General features: G+C 44.4%; 1 protein-coding gene across 1 annotated transcript in view; it reads left to right on the top strand.

Annotated features, from left to right (window-relative positions):
- Positions 1 to 8052: 8052 nt before the first annotated feature.
- The window catches only part of LOC309697256 (uncharacterized protein), a gene marked incomplete at its 3' end in the record, with an annotated part of 102771 nt that continues 84377 nt past the window's right edge, over positions 8053 to 26446 (top strand). Inside the window, exon 1 of the mRNA XM_082519019.1 lies at positions 8053 to 8155. The remainder of the gene's footprint in view (positions 8156 to 26446) is intronic.

The raw sequence follows: 26446 nt of genomic DNA, 5'->3' as shown, positions 1-26446 counted from the left end.
GGCTATTGCAGTTAATAATACAGCAGCTTCTTGCCATTTTTTGTGTTTCTTTTTATCGCTATGTAACTGAGTTCAATTGAAAGCCTGTATGCGCTAGTACCGCTTGCCAAAAGTTCCCAGAATCCTTTGCGGTTTTATCCATGAATGACGTCACATTTTTGGTGGGCCGGTCTCCAGTCAAAATGCCCGGGCCGATTTTTTGTCCCAGTCCAGCCCTGCCTGCCCTCCAGCACTATCCACAGCAACCCCTCAACAGCAACATTGTACCCATCAGGTAAAGCATCGGCTACGTTTGCTTTGTCTTGTTGCCCATATTAGATTCTTGATGAAAGTGTGTTGTTGTTATTCAGCCTGGTTCAATGTGCCCCTTTTTAACTTTGAGCACCCGCCCCTTTAAACCTCTCTGCACGGCCCTGCCTAACAGACCTACACCTTAGTTCACAGATTCACTTTGTCTAAGGTTGATTTCTGGGATTTCACACAACCCAGGATTCAGATCGTGAATCCATGATGGGCTTGGATTTACATCATTATAAATGAAATGTGCTCTACTTGGAAGCAGCCGGCCCCGCCCCTTTTGACGGGTTGTGTGAGACTTTAAATCATCAAACTGTAAATTATAAATTTAAATTGTTATTGATCCTTTACCCCGAGTCCTAAAGTGTAGATTTATTTTCTTACTCTTCTTATATTTATTGTTTGTTTACTTGCACCGCTGTAACTGCAGCCTCGTCGTCTCGTCTCTCTATATGCTGGACTGTCTGTAGCGGAGATGACAATAAAGTTTACTTTGACTTCAGCAGCGCGCAGGCGCACCGAGGGCTCTCGCGCTCACTTTATAGAATGTAGAAAAAACATGGGTGCAGATTATAAGTCTGTATCATAATATCTGTTTGTTGTTTTTATTTTGTTTTGCGAGTTGGTTATTAGATGCCGCTCCAGCCAGCCAGAGACTCCCCGCCGCCCCGCCCTCTCCTCCCTGTGCCGCCAGCAGCAGGCGCACCTCGCAAACGGAGGGCGCCCTTACTCCCAGCAAATGGCTGATAGAAAACCGATCGGTGCCTACGAATTTCCCAATATGCGCTGGCATGACGTCGGGGAAGCATGGGTACGACCGATTATTTTACTTTTTTCTTGCCCGTGATGCCCCCCCCACCACGATGCATTCTATTGGTTTGCACACTTACACACACCCAGCTGTGGTTTCCTGTTTTGCTGGACTCTGGAGAGCCCCGCCTTTAACGCTCTTCTCTCACAGAGAGCAACAGAAAACTTGGAAAAACTCCAGATTGACTGAACTCAGTTCAAAGTTACCTTGACACCTTTAGATGTGAGACGTAGTGATGGTCCGCTTGAAGCTGACGCTCCGGTGCGTGTGTCAGAAAGATCAACGCGCTGCTTCAGAAGCACCGTGTCGAGGCTTGATTCGTTTGGCCAGAGTCACGTGATCAGTGACGTCTGAAGCTTCGTTTAGAACGTACCTCTTTTTAAATCGAACTTTATTGAAACACAATGAGTATACAACATACAAACAGATGAAGTTTACAAAAGAACAGAACATGAACATACAGAACCAGGAGTAAAAAAATGATGAAATGAGTAGGCGAAAAAAATCAACATATAAATATTGTTCTGAGAGGCTTTTTGTTGGTTGAGTCTGAAATTGATTGTATGTACAATTCATATCCTTATAAAAAGGCAGAAATATGGTGTTTTATTAATAAACTTACATTTATGGATATAAAATAGCTAAAAGTATTAACAAATTTTTTATAAAAAAACATTTATCATTCTTCCTGGGGAACTTAAAGAAACAGAATAAAACATTTCCCATCGTAAAGAAAACTCCCTTAAAATATGGACAATAACAAAACTGCTAAATTCTTCCAGAATCTCTGTGTAGAGGAACCAAAAGAGATGTGCCACAGTTTCTGGATGATCCCCACAGAAAGTTCAATTAGTATTTATGTCTCTTTTAAATGTTACCATATAGTGACTGGCTGGGTCACATTTATGAAGAATTTTATATGAGATTTCCTTCACCTTGTTCACAATTAGATATTTATGGGATCATCCAGACTGTCTTCCAGGTGATATCTGGAACATGTCGGTTCCAGTAAGATATTCTATATATGGGAGAGACATGATATCTTCTTGGAATAAACTACGTATTCTCTTATTGCTGTTACCAAGTTCCTGTGAAAAGCAGATTTTTCCCACTGCTGACTCAGCTGGATCAGGGAGAGTGACTGAGGCAGATATTGAGCTGTCAGTGTTTTTATATAACATTAAAGTCCCTGAGGGTATGGCACCAAGCACCATTGAGAATTCCCCAACACTGACGGGAAAATTATATAGTGTAAGGAATTCATTGTAAGTAAGTAGTGCTCCCTCGTTAAATTTTAAAACTTAGTAGCGGCCGCCATTGTTGGCAGCTGAAATTTGGCTGGGCCGCGCTATGAATTCTGGGATATGGTGGGCCACGAAGGACACACCCGACCCATCCTTCAAACTCGGGGGAATGAAGGACGCATTTGAAGGAGTCGAGGAATCGGGACAGCCTTCGTCGCCTGGCTGTGACGTCATCGGCCTTCAAATGCGGCCTCCGGAGGATGCAGCCGACGTTTTGGGACACAGCTTGTGTGTCTTTGTTGGTCATGTGACCTCCCAGGGACTACACATGGAAACGAGCAGTTTAGCTCAAATCTGGCAGGTTTCCATCGTCTGTTTTTGTCCTGATGTCCATGAACATGAACACTGTCCCTGTCAAACACGTCCAGATAATCTGATCCAGTGTTGTTCTTCTTCTGTGGTGTTTGTGATGGAGCAGCAGCTGCTGATCCTGATGTCCTCCACCAAGGGGGCAGCAAATTCAGCTGACTGTCATCATTTATTAAAAAGATGTAACAATGTGACATAATGCAATATAATAGTGTCAGTTACACATTGTGGGTTGCACTGTGGCCAGAATGGACATTACCTCCTGCCTAATGGAAGCTGTCAGCCATCCTGCAACCATGAATTAGATAAGCAGAAGTGAAGGGATTGTTAACAACAATTTAATAATAAAATGTAATGTGATAGTTGCACTTTATTAGCTCCCCACAATCGTATGAATAATAACCATGAATGCACTGCATGCTCATAGCAAGTTCTTTAGGTTTAAAGTGAGATCCTGCTTTAAAGGGCGCTTCATCTGCTGGGAATGACATGTTTCTTCTAGTATGTAAGGCTCAGCCCATCTTACTGGGACTTACTTTTGTAGATCCACATGCTCTAAACCTGCTGCTCCATGATTGGTGCAGAAGCTTTAAGCTACTATTAACAAATAATGACCATGGACTTAGTTGTTACTACAATAACTTATCATTGAGCAACTTTTAATTTTACTTGTAAAACTATGCAAGTAGAATTGAATGGGGCACAGTGAGCTGAGCACAGGCCCACTCTGTGACACTCAGAGGTTTGTGGATATCATACTGAGAGTATTGGACACAGTGCAGCCAGCTTGCAGCCACTTTCCCACCACTTTAGCACAATGTTTACATGAGACTCAGCCACACTAATGTTCCTGGGCAGACATGTGGTGCAGCATGGCTGATGGCACTGTACCTGCAGCTGTCATGGACAAGAACCACTCAATACCTCACCCAAGCCAAGCCTGTGCTGATGTTGTGATCTGAGACCGAGACACTAACCCAGGATCATGATATGATGTTGTGAGAGTTTCACTAAGAATTAGCTCTGATTACAAGATTTCAATCTATCGTAACTCTAATTTGTATTTACTTCAGTTTGTTCATCTTGGAGCTGTGTGCAGCTGAGGACAGTCTTATTATTACCAGGTGAGGATATGTAACAGCCACAGTCTGTAGAGATGATGTCACCATGGAGTGGTGATGTCACTGGAGCTGCCAATATGTGCTCCAGCCAAAGCTACACCAGCTGTGTAACAGGTTGGTGCAGGTGGTGTTATCTACATTTGAACATTAGGCAACAGTCTCATGAAGACACTTTCTATTGTTCACTAAAGACCAACAATAACAGAGACAAAGGGAGAGCAGCAGAACTAGTGCTAACAATTAGCACTGCTAGCCTGCCCACCAACACCAGCTAATGTTCTAAAAACGATGATCAATGATTTTGCTGTAACGGCTCCAGCTGTCTGTGTCAGGGACACGTTGGAGATGAAGTGAGTGATCCAGTGACAAAGGTTTGGAAAGCTGCAGTCAGCTGAGACTAAAGGAGTCACCTGACCGAGAGACCAAATGTTTCACTGAGAACGTCCAGATGAACAGAATCAACCTTTGGGATAATCTGTTCCACACATCCATGTTTCACTTACTGCATTATATTTCCTCATTGCTGTGCACACAGGCCTGTGGCTTATAACCAACTCCAAGTTCAGACTCAGAGGCTGCTGAAGCTGTTTTCTGGAACAGAGACGTGTTGGATATAAAACCAACTCTTCTTTATGTGTCAGCACTGAGGAAAGGAGCAGCTTCATTTCTAAGTGTATGAAGGACTGTAGCAGTGTGTGTGTGAGCTTTATTTCACAGACAGAACCATGTCAAAAACACAACTTCAGGTAAAAACAATACAAAATCAAAGAGTCTGATCAGAAGGATTAAACAGAGGAGTGTGGGACTGTTTTTAACAGACAGCAGGTTAAGCCAGGCTGGAGGAGTAAACTGAGCCTCGGTGTGAGCAGCAGTGTGTTTGACAGGAAGCTGAGATAAACAGTCTGGAGCCCATTTAGTGCTTCATATGAAAGTGTGAGGATTTGAAAGCAAATCTAAAATCAAGCAGGAGTCAGTGTGAGAATGATTTGTGCTTTTCCTCAGTCAGATGCTGGGAGTTTCAGTTCATCCATGTTCAGCGTGCTGTGCTTTGTGTAACAGGAGAATATGACAGTATAAATCAAGTCTTCATGTCACTGAAAGCCTCCACAGTCTGCTATGGAGGTGCATCAGTTTGGATTTACAAGAAGAACATTTCTTAAACCTGCCACAAGATGGCGCTCCAACAGAAGGGATGTCCACAGTGTAACACAGACACACACATACTGTGTGAATGTGTGAGTGAATGGGCTTTCAACACAAGGCTTCTGCTGCTACCTTTAATGACATAATTAGCTAACAAGAACAAACTGTTAATTACCACCAAAGAACGGCTCCAGATTTTAGCTGCTGACCATTTTGTGAAACGTTGATTACATCAGCTTATTGTTGATTTTTCAACCTTAATATCAGCTGCTTTAAAGGAGCCTGGTTCTCTCGCAGTAACACTTTTCTTCACTAGATGCAGTGCAGGCACAGTCTGTGTTTCTAAACTACACACTAATGTTCATTGTTGTGCAGCTAAATCCTCCCTCTGGATGGGAAGAATCCCTGTCAGGCTTCAAACACCTGGCTTGGTGTTCTGGAGCTAATGTGTCACCTGTGAGGACTCTGAGATGAACACACAGCAGACACTTCAGTTCTCCGTCTGTGTGTCCTCAGTTTCCCAGCATGCCTTGGCTGTGGTGGTGGAGGTGAATGAGGGGGAACATGCTGCTCTGTCAGCACTCAGGTTTCATACCTGGTGATCTCAGAGGACAAAGCGGCGTTACAGCAGCGCACGTTGATGAGACCTGATGCTCTGAACAGTTCAGACTTCAGCCTCACTCTGAGAAAACAAACGACTGACTGTCAGCAGCAACTACACCTGCTCCATCAGTGACGGAGAGAAGAACTGAGACTGAGAGACATACAGCTGCAGGTCAAAGGTCAGAAACGCCCGCTCTTTGTACGGGTCAGGAGTTAGTACTGCAGAGGTCAGAGGTCAGCTTGCTGACAAACCATTTGAAACAGTTTGGAGCTAAAAGCACAACAGCAGAGGAAAGAAGAGACACTGCAGAGATGATGCAAAATATTGTGTTTTGTTCTCAGCTGTCAAAAAGTGTAACACACGTGTTCCAGCACAGCCTTTGTGTACTTTCACTTCTCCATACTGTCCATTGGAAATCCTGTTTGTTACTTTTTGATTTCAGTCCATGTGTCCAAAGCAAACTTCTGTCCCACACTTTCTCTGCTGACTCTTCACCGATGCTCAGATGATCTCAGATGATTTCACCAGAACTCATCAAAATTCGGGCTCCACAGAAACCCAGACGTCACTAAACAAGCGTAACAAGCAAAGTGAAAACTGGTCGTTCAGCTTTATTGACCAAAGATAAGCTCACATGTCACCTCATGACACAGACACTTATTTCCACAGCATGCACGAGGACTGACAATAAGTGTCTATAAAGCCACTTCTATCTGCCACACCTGTGCTTCTGTCATGGTTGCTCTCCTCTCACTCTGTCATTTATCCACAGTCTGCCTCCCTCTGCTCCGTCAGCTGACGTCCTCTCTACACCACCTGCTGTGTTTTATCCTGCAAAAACACATTTAAGAAGCGTTGCACCGAGTAACGGGAGGAACTGCTATAAAATCCATTTAAAGGAGGTGGTGCTGAGTGCTGTGACTGGGGTCCCACCACTGACATCACGGGTGGAGGACATGTTGGAAAACTGCTACAAAGTGCTGTGCAGCCAGCAGAGCTTACAGTCTGTCCTGTGTGTCATACAGGCTCTCACACTTAGTGTTTCTGTGACACATTGAAGAGAAGTTTGTGTTGTTCACAGTTGTGCTTGTACTGAGTGACAGCTGACATGACCTAACAGGAATAATGTGTCTGTGCTGAATGAGAAGTAACACACAATGAAGTCTTGATGCATCTCAATCATCCAGGAAAGTGAGTCTGTTGCTTCTGTTCATCTGGACGCAGCGTTTTGTGGGAGAAACGTGTCGTCATCATCAGGTGACGTCTTCAGTCTCAGCTGCAGGTTTCAGTCTTACAAACAGGACATTTGCATAAAGACTGAAAGCAGCTGCAGGAACGATGGGCTGGGAGCTCCGTTCCTTCATCTTAATTATGCAGATTCTCAGGACCATTGATCAACAACCACTGATCCATGTCCATGAGTCCCATTCACAGAGATGTGGGAATGGCTGCAGTCACAGCATGTAAGATGGAAATAAATGAGAAGTATTTAGCTGAAGTGGATTTGATTTATGTTACTTCTTTTTTAACTTGTAGTTCTACATTGGAAGATTATTGTGATATTGAAATATAAAAATACATTTATATTCTATTATTTTCTCAAAATAAGCGTCACACTCGTGGAAGCCGGTGTAGCCGCCGAAACGCCTGCATTTATGGAGACTTTCAGCCCCAGGTAGGCCAGTTATGGATCTTGGGATCCACATTATGTCAGCAGCTGTTCTCCACCGTGAACTGTGTTCAAACAAACACGCTCACGCCTCACAGACGACAGCTTACAGTCTGTAGAGATAAAGTGACTTCGTACAGCCCCGTCTTCAGTCTTGTGGAGATGATCTCGACGCTTTGGTGGATGTTACTAGCTCCTGTGCAGTATTTTGTAAAGACATGATTATACCCCGTGAGCGCGTTAAAATTTACGCTAACAATAAGCCATGGGTCACTAAAAGTGTCAAATCCTGTTTAAGGAAAAAGAGACAGGCCTTTAAAGAGGGGCTGTTACCGATTTTCAGACAGCTACCAAGGAAATGAAAATCGAGATCTTGAAAGCAAAACAGACAAAAACCTTCTTGAAAGCAAATTTGCTGCAAAAACTTTTGGGTCTGCCTGGACTTGTATGAAAACCATAGCAGGGTTTCAAAATCCCCAGAGCAGCAGTCAGGTCATTTTAGATGTTTTAATTCAGACAGAGATTTTCAAATGCTTTAAACATGTTTTATGCTCGTTTTAGTTCTTCTGATTTCAGCGAGGATATTTGGGAACTGAAACAGAAACTGAGAGATACTCAGCACTTTATCATTGAACTCAGCGATGTTAAAAAGGCCTTTCATACAGTCAATGTGAACAAGAGCCAGGTCCTGATAATATTAGTGGCCGCCTAATTAAATCTTGTGCTGATGAACTCAGGCCTATATTTCAGGTTATTTTTAACAAATCCTTGCAAACACAACATGTGCCCTCTCTTTGCAAAGAAGCAGTCGTGGTTCCTGTCCCTAAATCTAAACGACTTCAGGCCTGTTGCCTCACTTCAGTTGTCATGAAAGTCTTTGAAAAAATCATCAGAAATGTGATTATGAAGAGACTGAAGGTCAGCTGGATCCAATGCAGTTTGCATACAGGCCCAACAGAGGAGTGGAGGACGCATGTTTGACTTTACTAAATCTGATTCTTAAACATGTAGAGAGGATCTCAACACTTGGTGTCTGCAACAAAAGACAACAATATGTGGGCCGATCGTGGCTCAAGAGTTGGCAGCTTGTCTTGTAATCGGAAGGTTGCCGGTTCGAGCCCCGGCTTGGACATGTTGTGTCCTTGGGCAAAAAAGCACTTTGGGGTCCTTAGGGACGAGTAAAGCGCTCTACAAATACAGGCCATGTAATGGCAGAAACATTCTCTAGTGTAAATCCTGACTAGTTCATTAACTACAGATCAGTTTCAGTGAACATTATTCACAGAGGGATCTGAGTTCCTTATACCAGACTCTACAGAAACTGTAACACTGTACAGCTCTGCGACTCAACAATATGACAACAATGTAACACACACTAGAATCATCAAATAAAGCCCCACTAACCACTAGAACTAGAACTAACTAACTAGCACTGGACACTTGCATATTAGAGATTTCTACCACCATAGGAGGCGAGATATCATCCTTGAACCAGAGCATCCAGCCCTCGGACATAAAAAGCGACGTGGCCAGGCATGATAACACTTTGACTGAACTGCAGGACTGTGCCTCGAACCACTCTGACACCATCGCCACTCTCCAGGCCACTGTGGAGCGTTTGTCTGCGGAGGTAAAGAAGTTAGATGAGAGATGTGGAGCTCTTGAGGCACTCCAGGAGGAATAATTTAAGAACTGCAGGAATACCAGAAGGCACAGAGGGACCCAAGATGACTGAGTTGGTTCACACCTGTTGGCGGAGGCGCTATCTCTCGAGGAGAAGCCACTCATCGATCGAGCACATAGAGTGAATCGCCAGCGTCCCAAACAAAGTCATCTTCCTCGGCCCATCATCTTGAGATTGCACTACTACCACATTGGTGAGGAAATTCTGCTGAAAGCTGCAGAGAACAAGAACCTGATGTATAAGGGTTTTTAAAATAAACATCCTCCCAGATTTCCCTCCTCTGTTGGAAACGCAGAGCCGCATTTGCAAATATGAGAGGAAGACTACGTGGGATGACCGGCGTCAGGTACAGACTGCTATACCCTGCAAAGCTGTTAGTGACCCATGGTGATGTGAGGAAAAGCTTTACCGATCCCAAAGAGACCGTAGACTACGCGGAGAAGCACCTCTCCCACCCACCTTCAAATGCCAAGTACAGGTTCACTAAAGAAGTGGACATTGCCAAACATCAGCACTCTGAGAAGATGCAGCAGCAGATCTCAGAGAATGACTCGGCCTCTGTGTGGAAAGGTTTTAGGAATATTACAAACTACAAGCCTAAAACCCCCCACTCCACTGATGACTTGCTCTTGGTCAACACCCTCAACGACTTCTACTGTCGTTTTGACGAGCCATCAGGCAGCCTTCACACCTCCAACGACCCCAACAATAGAGGCACTTTGGACACTCATTCCCCCACCTCTCCCCCCTCCATAGAGCCATCACCACCTTCAAACTGTTCACCTGCAACACCCGCCCCCTCACCCCACACAAAAGAGGATTTCACACCACCTCCTCCGACCACAACTCTTCATATTCATGAAGCAGATGTGAGGAAGCAGTTTAGGAGTCTGAATGCTCGGAAAGCTCCCGGCCCAGACGTTGTGTCTCCTGCCACCCTCAGACACTGTGCAAACGAGCTGGCCCCAGTGTTTTCTGGCATCTTCAACTCCTCACTGCAGGCATGTCATGTGCCTGCCTGCTTCAAGTCCTCTACCATAATCCCTGTCCCCAAGAAACCTAGGATCACTGGACTAAATGACTACAGACCCGTGGCTCTGACATCTGTGGTCATGAAGTCATTTGAGCGCCTGGTTCTCTCCCATCTCAAGACCCTCACGGCCCCCCTCCTGGACCCCCTGCAGTTTGCATATAGAGCCAACAGGTCTGTAGACGACGCCATCAACATGGCCCTACACTTCATCCTGCAGCATCTGGACTCCCCAGGAACCTACGCCAGGATCCTGTTTGTGGACTTCAGCTCTGCCTTCAACACCATCCTTCCAGACCATCTCCGAGGCAAGCTTTCCCAGATGAATGTGCCTGATCCCATCTGCCGGTGGATCACTGACTTCCTGACGGACAGGAAGCAGCACGTGAGGCTGGGAAAGAATGTCTCGGACTCCCGGACCATCAGCACCGGCTCCCCTCAGGGCTGTGTTCTTTCTCCTCTGCTCTTCTCCCTGTACACCAACTACTGCACCTCCACCCACCAGTCTGTCAAGCTAATCAAGTTCGCAGATGACACCACCGTCATTGGGCTCATCTCTGACGGGGACGAGTCTGCCTACAGGAGGGAGGTTGAACGTCTGGTGTCCTGGTGCAGCCACAACAACCTGGTGCTGAATGCCCAGAAGACAGTGGAGATTATTGTGGACTTCAGGAAGCACACAGCCCCACTCCCCCCCATCATCCTGACTGACACCCCCATCACCTCTGTGGACTCATTCCGCTTCCTGGGTACCACCATCACCCAGGACCTGAAGTGGGAGCCCACCATCACCTCCGTCATCAAGAAAGCCCAGCAGAGGATGTACTTCCTGAGGCAGCTGAAGAAATTCAACCTGCCAACACGGACGATGATGCAATTCTACACTGCAATCATCGAGTCCATCCTCACCTCCTCCATCACCGTGTGGTACGCTGGAGCCACTATCAGGGACAAACAGAGACTGCAGCGTGTTGTGCACTCTGCTGAGAAGGTGATTGGCTGCAGACTCCCATCTCTGCAGGACCTGTACACCTCCAGGACACTGCGGCGTGCAGCCCAGATCTCAGCTGACCCTTCTCACCCTGGACACAGTCTGTTTGACCTGCTCCCCTCAGGCAGGAGGCTCCGGTCCATTCGCACCAGAACCTCTCGCCACAAGAACAGTTTCTTCCCCTCTGCTGTTGGACACATGAACAATAACCACATGACTGTCCCCGCCACTAACACATGACCCTACGCTGTGTCACTGCATCATTTCATGTCTGGCACTGATCACCACCTGCACTCATGTATATATCTTTCTACGTAGCACTCATAATTCTTATTCTCATGTATATATCTCATGTATATCTCATGCACATATCTTTCTTTCTACATAGCACTTTAATTCTTATTGTTTGCACTGAAGCACCGCAGCACTTTTCCTAATGTTGTAAACCTCAACATCTGGCAATAAACCCATTCTGATTTCTGATTTCTGATTTCTGATTTCTTAGCTTGTAAAGTTGTGAAATTCATGGCAGATTCACTTCTTGGCTGTTTTGCGTTTTATTAGATAGTTGATAATAAAGAGTTTCAAATATGAGAGGAAGACTACGTGGGATGACCGGCGTCAGGTACAGACTGCTATACCCTGCAAAGCTGTTAGTGACCCACGGTGATGTGAGGAAAAGCTTTAGCGATCCCAAAGAGACCGTAGACTACGCGGAGAAGCACCTCTCCCACCCACCTTCAAATGTATTAAAAGCAAGGATATATCTATATGTCTAACGCTGACACAGCACTGTGTTTCTTCTTTTCCTTTATATTCCATGTAAAGGTGAATATGGAGCGTTTATGGAGCTCGTTTATTGACCAGCTGTCAGTTAGAAGGTAAGAGTTACTAGGTTAACAGAGGTTAGCAGTAACAGTATGGGGAAGTATATTGTGTTGTTCTTTTGTTGTTTTTTATTTTATCCTACTTTACTTTGTTATTTTGATTTTACCTGTTGTGAGTGCTTCCCGTAATTCTCCTTTTTCTTGCGCCGCTGCGGCCAGAGTTCACAACATTACATATTTTTGTATCTATAAACAGGAAGCTGACACTCTCCAGACTTTATCAAAGGTGTGAGCGTCACAGCAGAGGCCTTTGTGTCAACGTAGCTGAAGACAAAACACAGAAACACATGAAGGAGATTTTCCTGGCCTGGATTTTATACAAATATTCTGCAGTACATCAAAAATGAAAGAAAACCATTAGTCAACATATGAACATCACCTCTGAAGTTACAGAGCTTTGATTGGAGACACAGCTGAGCGTTTTGCATTTTGCATAATTAATTACATAATTAATTATGTAACCATAATTAAATGGTTACATCATCTTTAAAGTCCCCAGAGATCAGGAAAAGGGCCTGAGGGTGCTGTGTTTGGAGTCTGCTGGTTACAGTGTGCAGGACCTCACAGGCTGCTGCAGCGTTAGCAGAGGGCGGGACATACACAGCTATCATAATCACGTGTGTAAACTCTCGTGGTAGATAGTACGGTCTCATGCTAACCGCTAGCAGCTCAATGTCCTTACAGCATAGCGTCTCTTTGATAGAGAAATGCCCAGAGTTACACCATCTATCGTTCACAAACACAGCCAGACCCCCTCCTCCCTTCTTACCACTCTCCGCTGTTCTGTCATAAGAGGCTCAGCAGCTAAAGCAGCACACCTGGGTCTCCCAGCCTATTAAAAGCAGCCCTTTGCTTCACCTGCTTCACTAAACATTATTATTTTAAGCAGAGTGGTGTGATTTATGTAGGCATTGCTGTGTGACAGGATGACTTTTCTTGCACACCCACCAAATGAGGGCGCACATGCTTCCACGCCCACTGGTGACTGCACACATCCTTTCAAGGAAGCATTTCATTCATCCCTAACAAATGGAACAAAACACTGTGCAGCGTGTTCAGGTTTGAACGTGGCCCTGGCCTCTCTCTGCATCCACCTGGCACATGCAACACACATCCACTCCCTGCTGAACTGCTTGTATTTGATGTGTTGAAGTTTTGGTAAAGTTTGAATAAATTCCACTTTATTTATAGGAACATTTCATCTGTGGACTCCTGCTTCCCCTCTCCTTGAGCCAGTTTGTGACGGGAACATGACATAAGAAAAGTAATTTATCCCTTTTTGATTCTGTGTATCTGGCGCTCATCCAGTGAGTTCACACTTGGCAGAAACAGACTGAATTTGTCTGGAGAACTTTGGCTTCAGCCAAGTTAGATAAACACACTGTGTCTCTGTCAAAACAGCAGTGTAGTTGTGGCACCCCTGTGAGGGAATGACCACATGAATATTATTTTGTGTAAACACTCATGTAACGGGACATTTTTCATTGCTATATGTATTTATTTTCAGTTTCTTTAAGAGGATAGAAAATCCATGTAACAGGGATTCATTTTATGTTAGAAAGCAGTGAGGGCGGAACTTTGGTGCTTGCTCCGGGGTTTCGGGGAGCAGTAAGTGGAGCCCACCTTCCGCTGCTTCCTCAGACACGTTCTGGAGGAAAGCAGAGACGCATCGTGTCTTCCTTACTCTGCTCTTCACCTGCTTTTACAGGTCGGTACACGGTGCTCGCACCGAAAATGTTGTTTATTGTCACCATGGTTACCCAGGTTAATGTGAATGGGAGAGTTAAGGCGGTCCGCCAAAGTTATTTATATGTAAACACGGGAGAAAACCAGAGGAGTGTCCCGCGCGACCGCACCGCGAGCCCGCTCGTTAGGTGGAGCGCTCGTGAAGCAGAGTCAGTGCGCTCCTATGCTCTGTGCAAACGTGTTGTAATGCTCCAATCAAATCAGTTCTGTGAGATGTGAATGTTAATAGTTCTGTTAAAGTGACTGAGTAGATTAGCTAGTGTAACACAAGCACTCTGAGCAACTCTGTGTAGCTAACAGAGGCATTCATGGGTTGATTCAACAAGCTGTGTTTCATGATGCACTAAATAGTGATTTTGCCAGTAAATTACTGGAGGGAACAAATGTAATGTATTTACCAATGCTGTTATTGAATAGAACTGTTTAGCCAGTAAGACACTGCAGAAGACAATGTGATGTGTTTATTGATATGATAAAAGGATGTAGCTGTTATGGAAAGAAGTGTGAACTTGAGAAACTGAACCAGTTAAAAAGAGTATATTTCACTGATGTTGTGAAATAAGTAAATGTCATTGATGTGAATGAGGAACCAGCTGAACAGTATATTGAAAGCTCATGTTTAGTGTTTTATAGCATTTATTTGTGTGAAATAAATCAGACTCAGACACGTTCTGGAGGAAAGCAGAGACGCATCGTGTCTTCCTTACTCTGCTCTTCACCTGCTTTTACAGGTAACATATTTGTCATCGAGGTCTTCATCCTTGGGACCCGTAACATAGTAACTTCTTCATTGTTATACTTCTATAGTTTTCCCATTTTGTGAGCTGTGGATGTGGAAAGTGTCTCAGTGACACATCCACATGAAAACGGCGTTACCTTCGTTCATTTGCACGTCAAATGAACGAGCTGTTTGGACTTTAACGTCACAGCTGATGCTTCGATACTCGAACTCAAGAGTTCAGCTTCCACTCAGAGGTACAAGTACACACAGCAAAGATAAACGTGTACACAAGGTGGAACCCACAAGTGCACAGCTCCAACCAGAGATGGGAAGTAATCCGATTACTTTTTTCAAGAAACGAGTAAAGTGAGGGATTACTATTGCAAAAAAGGTAATTAGATTACTGTTACTTTGCCGTAAGCACGCTGCGTTACTGCGTTACTAAAACCGCAGCTGTGTGCAGATGAACAATGGATAATCTATCGAGTGTGGAGAGAGTGTGAGCGTGCAGCGTTTAAAGCGTGGAAGCACTGACCTTACTTTGAGTTTGACTCTGTAAAAAGTGACAAAAACATTAGCATCCGCTGTTCACTGCGTGGGAAGACAACATGCTCACTCACTATGTGTTAATGGGCATGCTTATTTATAACTTTGATAAAATGTCATAAAAATAATTCCATGCCAGCTCACCATTGGTGATCAGGTAGTTTCTGTTCCAGTTCCAGTCCCATAAATCATGAAGCTTGCTGCCAGAAAAGCTTCAAATCTCCTTTGAAAGCTGTTTGTGGTCTTGATTGTGGGAGCTTCAGTTGTCTGACTCCAGCTGCCACACAGTGCTCACTGATATCATTTGCAAAAACCCCAGTGTGACAATATTTATCAGTGAAGCAGAAATCAGGAAGTGACGACTTTTCTTTGAACATTTGCTAAGGCTAAGCTGTGCTTTCTACCACAGTTGGGAATTTCCTGGTTTACAACAAATTATTGTGTCAACACCGCATAAGATTTCAAACTACAGGAAAATCACTGGAGTTATAAGAGGCAGACAACGACACACACACCACATGCATGCTGTTGCTATTTATTGTGGATTAACCTGTCAAGGGCAAGAACAAAATAATTCTGCCTCAAATACAGGAAATCATAGCTTTCCTGTATTTCCTCCATTGTTGGCATGCTGGTTAGTGCTGTTGCTCCACAGTAAGAAGGTCCTGGGCTAAATTATCCATGAATGTAAACGGCTGTGTGTTTCTATCTGATAGACTGGTGAGCTGTCCAGGGTGTACCCTGCCTGGTAACCTATCACTTCAGGGTTATTTCCCAGCCCTGCTGCAACCAGGATAGAGATAGGAGGATGGTAGTTGTTGTAGACCCATTCAATTTCAATTGAAGGATTAAAATGTTCCAGGAGCTCAACTTACTCCATCTGAACATGTTTCAATCGTGTTTTATGAACACAACATGCAGGTTTACTGAATATGAAAAGGTTGTGTTGATTTAACTCAGTTGTTTAAGTTTCTGCCAAAGCAAAACCTTTGTGTGCAACCAGTGTCCACTATTGAATCAAGTAAATCCAACATGTTTTTGTCAGTGCAAAAGGAGTTACGGTGCCTGTATTCCTGCACAATATTGTCCCGGGAGAGAGGAAAACTTTCTGGTGAAGTTTTGGTTGATTTTTGGGTTTTGCTTGACACTAGGTTGATTTTATCAGTGAGGTTTGGATTGTTTTCTTTCTCTAAGAGAGAGAAAGATGGTTTTATGCTTGGACATGTTTGCAATGGGCCCCAGTATTGGAAACAGTGGCAAAGTGTTTTTCTCCATGATTATAATGGGCTTTGGAGAAATTCACTTATATGTGACATTGATCACATGAGAAGTCCTGAGCCTAAAAGGATTGCAGCGAGTCAATCCAGTCCAAAAACAAGGAACTGTTTTCCTTTAAAATGATGACGTCATCTTGCTGGTGATGGAGGCTCGAATAGGCTGCGCGTGAGACTCCATTATCAGCAATATCTGGTATGAATGTGTGTGGATGTATGCATGTGACTGGGCTGTGACGGACTGACGACTAAAAGTTTAACTGACTTGATACTGAGACAAAAACGGTGCCGACTTTAGGATTAGTGAATGTCCACAACAATTCACCCAGCCTGTAGAAGAAGGGTGGAGGTTTTGTCTTGCTTTGTTTGTGCAGGAGCAGAAGGATGACAGAGACTAAAGGGGGAGGCTGTAGCTTCACATGAGTGTGAGCTGCAGACTGAACCCTTTGGTTGCTAATGTTGAGTCACTGATGTTTGCATTAAGAAAATTGTGTTTTATTAGCTGTGTTTTAATTAAGGTATCACATTATATTGTTGGGAATGTTAAATGCTAAAGTGAAGAAAAGCTTTGATTTCACTCATGACTGAACATGTTATTATTAACCATAGCAGGCCACTGTAAAGAGTCAATTAACTGTTATAGAGGAAAAAAGGCCAAAAACTCTGTTAATACCTATGAATAACAGGCAATGATAGACTTGTCACATTCAAAATAGAGATATGTAATAACAAACACGGGTCCGTGTCATTTAGGTTCTCCATTGAAATAGTCAATCATTTAGAAAAGTAGAATATATATATATATGTCTCAACGTTGTTTCTCAATAATATTAAAAACCTAAAAACTATTGTTGTGGAAGATAGAAGTCACTGTGACAGCCCTCTGACTGTGGAGGACGTTTGTAATCCTATTTCTGCACTTAAGGCCAACAAATCTCCCGGCACAGATGGTTTAACTGCAGAGTTTTATGAATCATTTTCTAATCTCCTGGCTCCGTTCTTACTGCAGCTTTTCATAGGAAGTGTAGAGAATAACATCCTCCCTCCTACTCTTACTCAGGGTCTCATAACACTTATTCCAAAGCCAAACAAAGACTTACTTCTTATTGATAATTGGAGACCCATCTGTCTGCTCAATGATGACTAGGGATGGGTACCGGTGTCCGGTGCCATGATGGCACCGGTTCTGACATAAACGGTAGTAACCAGACCGAAAAGCAGCGCACATTTCGGTGCTTTATTTCGGTGCTTTTTTTCCTGAGCCTTGATACACTTCTAGCCAATCATTTTACGTTTCCGAGGATAGTAGGCGGGGCCAGGTACGTACGTTCTGTTAGAGCAGAGCTACCGATTAGAAATGCCCAAGACGAAGCGGTCAAAAGTCTGGCTGTACTTCACAGCAAAATATGCAAACTCAGCAGCCTGCAACAAGTGCTTTAAGCTGATACTGTGATACTGTCAAAGAAGGTAACACCTCAAATCCGATGAAACACCTGGCGACGCATAGCGGGTTTTTTAAAGCCGAGAAATGCACCGTATTTGATGGCAGCAGCAGCCGTTCTTCTCTGTTGTTCGCGTGTAATTTACGTTGAGTAGGCTAACCACGTTATTACATTAATGCATGTAAGGTGAACTAGCAAACATCATCATAGCTACATGCGGCTGTCTTCTTGTTTGATGGCAGATACTCCCTTCACCCTGGCCAAAAAGGCTAAAATGACCAAAGAAAAAGAGGGAAACAGTTAAACATGAGAGGTTTTTGGATAAAGTTTGTATTTTTTCCATTGGTTAAGCACTGCTTCCAGCTAAGAGTGATACCATATATGCCCCATAGCTGCAGAAAAGGCTAACATTGTTATCTTTTTACACAAAACCAGCTGAACATGAGAGGTTTTTGGACCAATTTTGTGTTCTCCATTCTTTAAGCACCGGTTTGAGCACCGTTTGAGCACCGGCACCGTTTCAAAAGTACCGATTTGGCACCGGTATCGGATAAAACCTAAACGATACCCATCCCTAATGATGACTATGAGATTATGGCTTTAGTACTTGCTAACAGAATGAAAGAGTTCTTGGACACAATTATGGATGAGACACAATCAGGCTTTATGAGAAACAGACACCTTTCTAAGAACATGAGACTGGTTTTAGATCTACTTGATTACTCTGATTTGGTATCTGACTATAGCTTCATTCTCTTCCTGGATTTTTAAAAGGCTTTTGATACAATTGAACATCAATTTATTTTCCACTCTTTGGAAAAATTTGGCATTTTTCTGTAAAGCTATCAAAACCTTGTACACGAATGGCAATAGCTCAATTAAAATGATTAAGACTCCACCCCGAGATTTGACCTGTTATACAAGGAATCAGCACAGCTGATAAGGAGCTCATCATCAGCCAGCTAGCTGATGACACCACACTCTTCTTGAAGAATGCAAATCAAATCCGTCCAGCCCTTAGTGTTATTAGTGATTTCTCTGAGGCATCTGCTTTATGTCTAAATCTAAAAAAATGTGAATTACTAGCAATTAAAGGCTGCACTGCAAATGCTCTCTGTAACATTTCTGTTAAACAAGAAGTCACATATCCAGGACTGTTAATATCCAAAGACCAAAAGTCAAGATGCTCGTCAAACTTGTCAAACAGTGTTGGGGAATTCTCAATGGTGCTTGGTGCCATACCCTCAGGGACTTTAATGTTATATAAAAACACTGACAGCTCAATATCTGCCTCAGTCACTCTCCCTGATCCAGCTGAGTCAGCAGTGGGAAAAATCTGCTTTTCACAGGAACTTGGTAACAGCAATAAGAGAATACGTAGTTTATTATGGCGGGGAGTCTCTGGCTGGCTGCAGCGGCATCTAATAACCAACTCGCAAAACAAAATAAAAACAACACAACAAACAGATATTATGATACAGACTTATAATCTGCACCAATGTTTTTTCTAAATTATATAAAGTGAGCGCGAGAGCCCTCGGTGCGCCTGCGCGCTGCTGAAGTCAAAGTAAACTTTATTGTCAAAGGAGCTTGCATAGAAAAGCGTCTGGACTTCTTTAAGTTACTTGAAGACGTTTCACCTCTCATCCGAGAAGCTTCTTCTTTTGTCCCTCTGTGGGGGGTCACTCCCACTAGGTTTATATCTGGGACTCTCCACCATTTGACCTTAGAACTGAAGAAGCTTCTCGGATGAGAGGTGAAACGTCTTCACGTAACTTAAAGAAGTCCAGACGCTTTTCTATAAAAGCTCCTTTGACTACGATGACCTGGATGACTGAGAACCTTCACAGACATAAACTTTATTGTCATCTCCGCTACAGACAGTCCAGCATATCCGGTTGTTCAGTCTGACGTCACTAGCCGTGTCTGAGCCTAAACTCCGCTGCAGGTCCATATATCAAACGATCACTATGGCATTACTGAGAGTTGAAAAACTGTCTAAAGTCTTTCATCTTTAATAAAATGATCAGCATTCTGCTCTACCAGGTGTAACAATTGAGTTTAACATCCAGGCATCCATGAAAACGGAATTTATGACATTTAACGGAGTTAGAAGTTAGCAGGAAGTTAGCTCGCTAGCTTCTATCTAAATACAATATAGCATGTCCTGACTGCGGGGTTTTGGAAACAAATTCAAACGTACAGCTCTGCTATCACTTCCAGCATAAATGAAGACAGAAAACTAAACAGCAGTGGCGTTTGTAGGGTTACTGAAGTTGGGCTAGCTGGTATATAATGATGTGCTACGTGACCGTTAGCAACACAGCTATGTTAGCATAATATAAACAAGCTAACTTTTTTTCCACTCGATAAAAGTTAACGTGAGTGTTCTCGGTGGTCAGGAACAAATGTAATCGCATGGCAGGATGCTGTAAAAGGACCAAACTTCAGCCAGGAGAACAACTGAGATAATCTATCCACAATACGAGGTTAGTCATTCATATACTGCTGCATGGGCTGGGCTGTAGTTACATCCTAAGGTTTTAAAAACTGAGCTTAAATAAATGATTAGCGGTAATAAAAGCCGAGGGAGGTCAATAGTGATCGCTGACTGTTTTAGGAGCGTTTTGAGATCAAATAGAAGAAAATACATAACATTAAACATGTTAACAACACAAAGCTATATTAAACGCAGACTACTTTAGGCCCGGAAGTAGGATTCGTCTTGTCATCACTGAACAACCGGATAGAGAGACGAGACGACGAGGCTGCAGTTACAGCGGTGCAAGTAAACAAACAATAAATATAAGAAGAGTAAGAAAATAAATCTACACTTTAGGACTCGGGGTAAAGGATCAATAACAATTTAATTTATAATTTACAGTTTGATGATTTAAAGTCTCACACAACCCGTCAAAAGGGGCGGGGCCGGCTGCTTCCAAGTAGAGCACATTTCATTTATAATGATGTAAATCCAAGCCCATCATGGATTCACGATCTGAATCCTGGGTTGTGTGAAATCCCAGAAATCAACCTTAGACAAAGTGAATCTGTGAACTAAGGTGTAGGTCTGTTAGGTTAATTGTGCTGATCCTCGGGTTGGGGGATTTGTGTTTGTACTGGAGCGCAAAATTCAAACCAATGGAAGATGGACAACAAAAGTTCAAAGCCATCAGGTGTTCAGTTTATGTATTTATTTTTGGCCTACATCAGTAAGAAATGCCAAATTATATACACAAAGTTACAGGAATCACCACTCCTGTTATTCAGTCTTTTCTCTGCAAATGAACATTTTCAGCCAATATAGGTAATACATCAACATGGCTGCCGTGGCTAAGTTAGGAATATTTATAATGTCATTTCCAAAACTTGCATGTGATCTGCAATTTGTAGCAGATCTACTAACTGTCACAGAGCAGCTGGAGCAGTCTCAAATGCAGGTCAGTCCACTGCTGCCCCCTGTGGCCAAGTGCCATAGCTACTGCTGGATGAACTCCTGACACATGTGCACCTGTTTCTATGAACACATTGAGTCTGAGTGGCTGCACTTACACTGGTGCATTCAAACATATTGAAAGATGCCAGCAATGTGGATTGTCAAGACTCAAACCAATCCACATTGCTGGCGTTGCATCTTTCAAAGCCAGCAATGGCAGGTATCAGTGCTCAAAGCTTTTGTGTTTGTTTCCAACAAGTTGCCCACCTCGGGAAACAAAAATGTGTTCTTTTACTTGTCAGATGAACATATGAGACACTTTGACTCTTCAGTGCAGTGTGGAGCCTAACAAAGATCTGTTTTGTGTCCCAGCTGATCAGCAGGAGGAGGAGAGTCTGACGGAGCAGCAGAGGAACATTTTCAGCTACTTGGACTCAGCTCAGCCACTACAGAGGAAACAATGAGCTCAACACAGAAGGTGACAGACAGAGCAGGACCATATGACCAAAGATATTTATCACCATATACATTTGAACATTTGCCATAACGATGTAGCTGACGATAGAATTGACACCAGACAAAATACTTTACAGCTGCACAACTTTATTAAAAAGCCATCAATGTATTTTCACTGAAACAAGCAGCTGTTGTTTATGTGCATTAAAGTTATATAAAAATGTAACAGTGCAAATGCAAATTCCTCGCTGACAGTTTAACCAAAAGGCGTTTCCAGTGGAAACTGGCCGACACATCCTGAGCATAACCATGTATAATATCCACTAAACTTCAGAAGAGGTTATACAGTCGTGGCCAAAAGGTTTGAGAATTGCATAAATATTGGAACCTGGAGAAGTTGCTGCTTAAGTTTTTATAATAGCATTTTGCCTGCACTCCAGAATGTTATGAGGAGTGATCAGATGAACTGCATCGTCCTTCTTTGCCATGAAAACGAACTTAATCCCCAAAAAGCCTTACCACTGCATTTCATTGCTGTCATCAAAGGACCTGCTGAGACCATTTCAGTGATCGTCTTCTTAACTCAGGTGAGAATGTTGGCGAGCACGAGGCTGGAGATCATCATGGCTGTATCCCGATTCAGGTTCTGCAGCTTTAAAGTCCTCAAGGGCCGCGTACTCAAAGACCGCTAAGGCCGAAGTGCGAGGCTCGTAGGCTCGTGAAATGGGACGTCTAGCCTCCGTCGCGCTGCCCAGGTTGCCTAGCAACCATGATACTAACAGCTGGAAACGTTTCATACAGCTTTGTTTGACAGAAATGAAGGAGAACATATTTAGTTCATTTGTTTCTACATGAGCTCTGTGTGATTTGATGAGTATCTGAGGCTGAGACCACAGGACTGTGGAACATGATTGTTGGGCTTCATTTCTGTGCTGAACAGTCGTTTAAGATTAGCTGTAAATAACAATTAGCTGATGTTCATGAGACTAAAGTCAGTGTAAATATGATATGGCCAATATTATAGTTATCATATTAATCACTTCACTCACAGACAAGTATCTGTGACAGTGTGTATACAGATGTATCATATCTATGTATCATGTCTCAGTTATGTGTGCCTTTACTGTATTTAACACACACATAAGGCGCACTGGATCATAGGGCGCATACAAGTACCGTATGCGTATTTAAAAATAAAGCAGGAGCAAACCTGAGTTCGGTACTCACATTTTTATTACCAGTAATCGTCATCATCAACAACACACAAGCATACAAGTGTGCGTATTTAAAAATAAAGCAGGAGCAAAACAAAGTTTGGTACTCACATTTTTATCATCAATCAAACCCATCGAAGTCCTCATCCTCTGTGTCTGAATTGAACAGCTGTGCTAAATCTCCATCACACATGCCAGGTTCACTTTCTTCACTGTCAGTCACTTTCCGTGCCGTGCGGCTCCTCGGAAACGATGCCGGCTTTTGCGAAAGCTCGAACAACAGAGCCAGCAGCCATGTTAGCCCAAGCATCTACAATCCATTGGCAAATTGTGGCGTAACTCGCCCGGCGCTGCCTTCCACTCTTGGTGAAACTGTGGTCTCCATCGGTCATCCATCGCTCCCAGGCCGCTCGCAGCCTTACTTTGAACGGGCGGTTCACACCGATGTCCAGCGGTTGGAGTTCCTTTGTCAGGCCTCCCGGAATGACAGCAAGCTCACAGTTCATTTGTTTCACTAGTTTTTTCACATCGGCTGTGAGATGGGCACGCATAGAGTCACAGATCAACAGCGATGGTGATGCGTGGAAAAAAACCACCTGGTCTCCTTACATACACCTCCCTCAGCCAGTCTTTCATCATTTCCTCATCCATCCAGCCCTTTTCATTTGCCTTAATGATGATTCCTGCTGGAAACTTCTCTTTAGGCAAAGTCTTTCGCTTAAAAATCACCATAGGCGGCAGTTTCTGTCCATTAGCATGGCAGCCAAGCACAACAGTAAAAGAAGACTTTTCATACCCCGTTGTGCGTATCGCTACCGTGCTGGTCCCCTTCTTCTCCACAGTGTGACTCACCGGGATGTCAAAAGTGAGCGGGACCTCGTCCATGTTTGTGATGTGGCTGGGCTGGATGTTTTTGTCGCCGATGTGTTTGCTGCAGTAGGAGCAGAAGATGGCCAGCTTTTCCTTATAATCCGCTGGAAGTTGCTGCGCTACCGTAGTCCTGGTCCGGATGGAAAAATGGCACCGTTTCATCAAACGAAAGCACCAAGACGGGCCTCCTTGGAAATGTTCAATGTTCATCTCTTCAGCTAGTGAAACTGCTTTTAGCCGAATGGTGACCGTCGAAACGCTTCTCCCGCTCGTTCTTTGCTCGATGATCCACCGCTCGAGTCTTTCCTCCAACTCGGGCCTCCTCGCCTTATGTCCGCGGAAACTCAGCTGCGTTTTCTTGACCTGCCGGAGCTTGTTTTCTAGCTTCCTCCATTTGCAAACCATCGATTTGTTAATCTTAAATTCTCTCGCCGCTGCTCGATTTCCATGTTCCTCCGCGTAGCTGATGGCCTTCAGTTTAAACTGTGCTTCGCAAGCGTGTCTCTTTGGCATTTTCAGGGTTGTTAAAACAACGATGTTCTGCATAATGCACATACCTGTTCTTTTATACAGGTATAAAAGAACAGGTATAGGGCGCACTGCGCTATAGTAGGGCGCACTGCGCTATAGGGCGCGCCGTACTTTTTGAAGAAAATCTAAGACTTTTGGCCTTATGGTCGTGAAAATACGGTATGTGTAAAAAGCAAACGTAGGAGCTGTGATAACTGTCTTCTTTTTTTTTTTTTTTTTGTCCCGTTTGGATCTATAGCCATCAGAATTGTTGTCTTGAGGCCAAGAAAGATGCCAAGCGGATTTATTTTACCAAGTGGATCATCATTGAATTAAGATGGCGCCGGTGAGGTCGGCTGCCGTCACGACTGCTCCGACCACTTTTTCTTTGTCTTTGTTTTTTTAAGTTAGTTTTCAGTGTTTCTAAATCGGCAAAATCATCACCATTGGGTACATTAGGTATGACAGTGACACTCTTGTTTCTATTGGTTTACAATGTACTCACAATTCGAAGTTTTTAACTCCGGATCCGAGCTGGCCGAGTGAGATCTCGAGGGAGAACAAAGGGAAGCGGCGGCGGCCTAGAGGGAAGCGAGCCGGCGTCAGGAACAGGCTGAGAGCTCGTGCACACCGCACACCTCTGCCTAGCATCCTGCTCGCCAACGTCCAGTCACTGGAGAACAAGCTTGACGACCTCAGGGCCAGGATAAAGTTCCAGAGAGACATTCGGGACTGCAATCTCCTCTGCTTCACCGAGACATGGCTGAACCCAGAGGTGCCGGACCACGCCATCCAGCCGGCCGAGTTCTTCTCGGTTCACTGCATGGACAGGACACGGGACTCGGGGAAGTCAAGGGGAGGCGGCGTGTGTTTAATGGTGAACAACAACTGGTGCAACAGTGCGAACGTTGTTCCTCTCACACGCTCCTGCACACCAAATCTGGAACTACTGTCCATCATGTGTCGTCCTTTTTATCTACCTCGGGAATTTACATCGGTCATCGTAAGTGCCGTTTATATTCCACCACAAGCGGACACGGTCACCGCCTTATGCGAGCTGCATGAGGCACTCACACAGCACCAGACACAACACCGGGACGCTGCGCTTATTGTGACGGGGGACTTTAATAGCGCCAACCTCAAACGCGCAGCGCCGAACTTTTATCAACACATCACCTGCCCCACCAGGGGTGAAAGGACACTGGACCACTGCTACACTACGGTCAAGGACGGCTACAAGGCACAATCCCGCCCCCCGTTTGGCAAATCTGATCACGCCGCCATCTTCCTCATGCCAAAATACAAACAAAGGCTGAAACAGGAAGTTCCGGTTCAGAGGAAGGTCGCGCGCTGGACGGATCAATCGGTGGCCGCGTTACAGGACGCACTCGATGACGCAGACTGGGGCATGTTCAGAAACAACTCCGACGATGACGTCAACGTGTTTACGGAAGCGGTTGTGGGATTCATCGGGAAACTAGCGGATGATACCGTGGAGACAAAGACTATCACAACGTTTCCCAACCAGAAGCCGTGGGTGGATAAAACCATCCGCGACGCTCTGAGATCCCGCACCGCTGCCTACAACACGGGACTCATGACGGGGGACATGGACCCGTACAAAGCCGCGTCATATAACGTGCGGAGGGCGGTGAAAGAGGCGAAGCAGCGCTACGGGAGGAAACTAGAGTCACAACTCCAACAGAGTGACTCTAGGAGCCTGTGGCGGGGACTAAGGACAATAACGGACTATAAAGCACCAACAACCGGTATGACGAACGCGGCCGTGACTCTGGCAGACGAGCTGAACACTTTCTATGCTCGCTTCGAGGCTGCAGCTAAGGTCTCCAACAATGCTTGTGTTAGCGGCGCTAACGGCTGCAGACAGGAAGATACTGCCAGCACCGGAAACGTGCTCGTCATCTCCGAGCATGAAGTAAGGAGAGCCTTCAAGAGAGTGAACACCAGGAAAGCAGCAGGACCAGACGGCATCCCAGGTCGTATCCTCAGAGACTGCGCATACCAGCTAGCTCCTGTGTTCACTGAGATATTCAACATCTCTTTATCTCAGTCGGTGATCCCCACATGCTTCAAAGAGTCCATCATTGTTCCTGTCCCGAAGAAACCCCACCCTGCTTCTCTCAATGACTATCGCCCTGTAGCCCTCACCTCAGTAGTGATGAAGTGCTTTGAACGCCTGGTCAGAGACTTCATCATTTCTTCACTACCAGACACACTGGACCCACTACAGTTCGCTTACCGTCCAAATCGTTCCACAGACGATGCCATCTCTCATCTCCTCCACACATCACTCACTCACTTGGACACTAGAAGGGGGAATTATGTTAAAATGCTCTTCATAGACTACAGCTCTGCATTTA

Source organism: Aulonocara stuartgranti (assembly GCF_965226115.1).
Source record: "Aulonocara stuartgranti genome assembly, chromosome: 3".
Taxonomy (NCBI): Eukaryota; Metazoa; Chordata; class Actinopteri; order Cichliformes; family Cichlidae; genus Aulonocara; species Aulonocara stuartgranti.
This window is presented reverse-complemented; position numbering and strand designations above follow the sequence as displayed.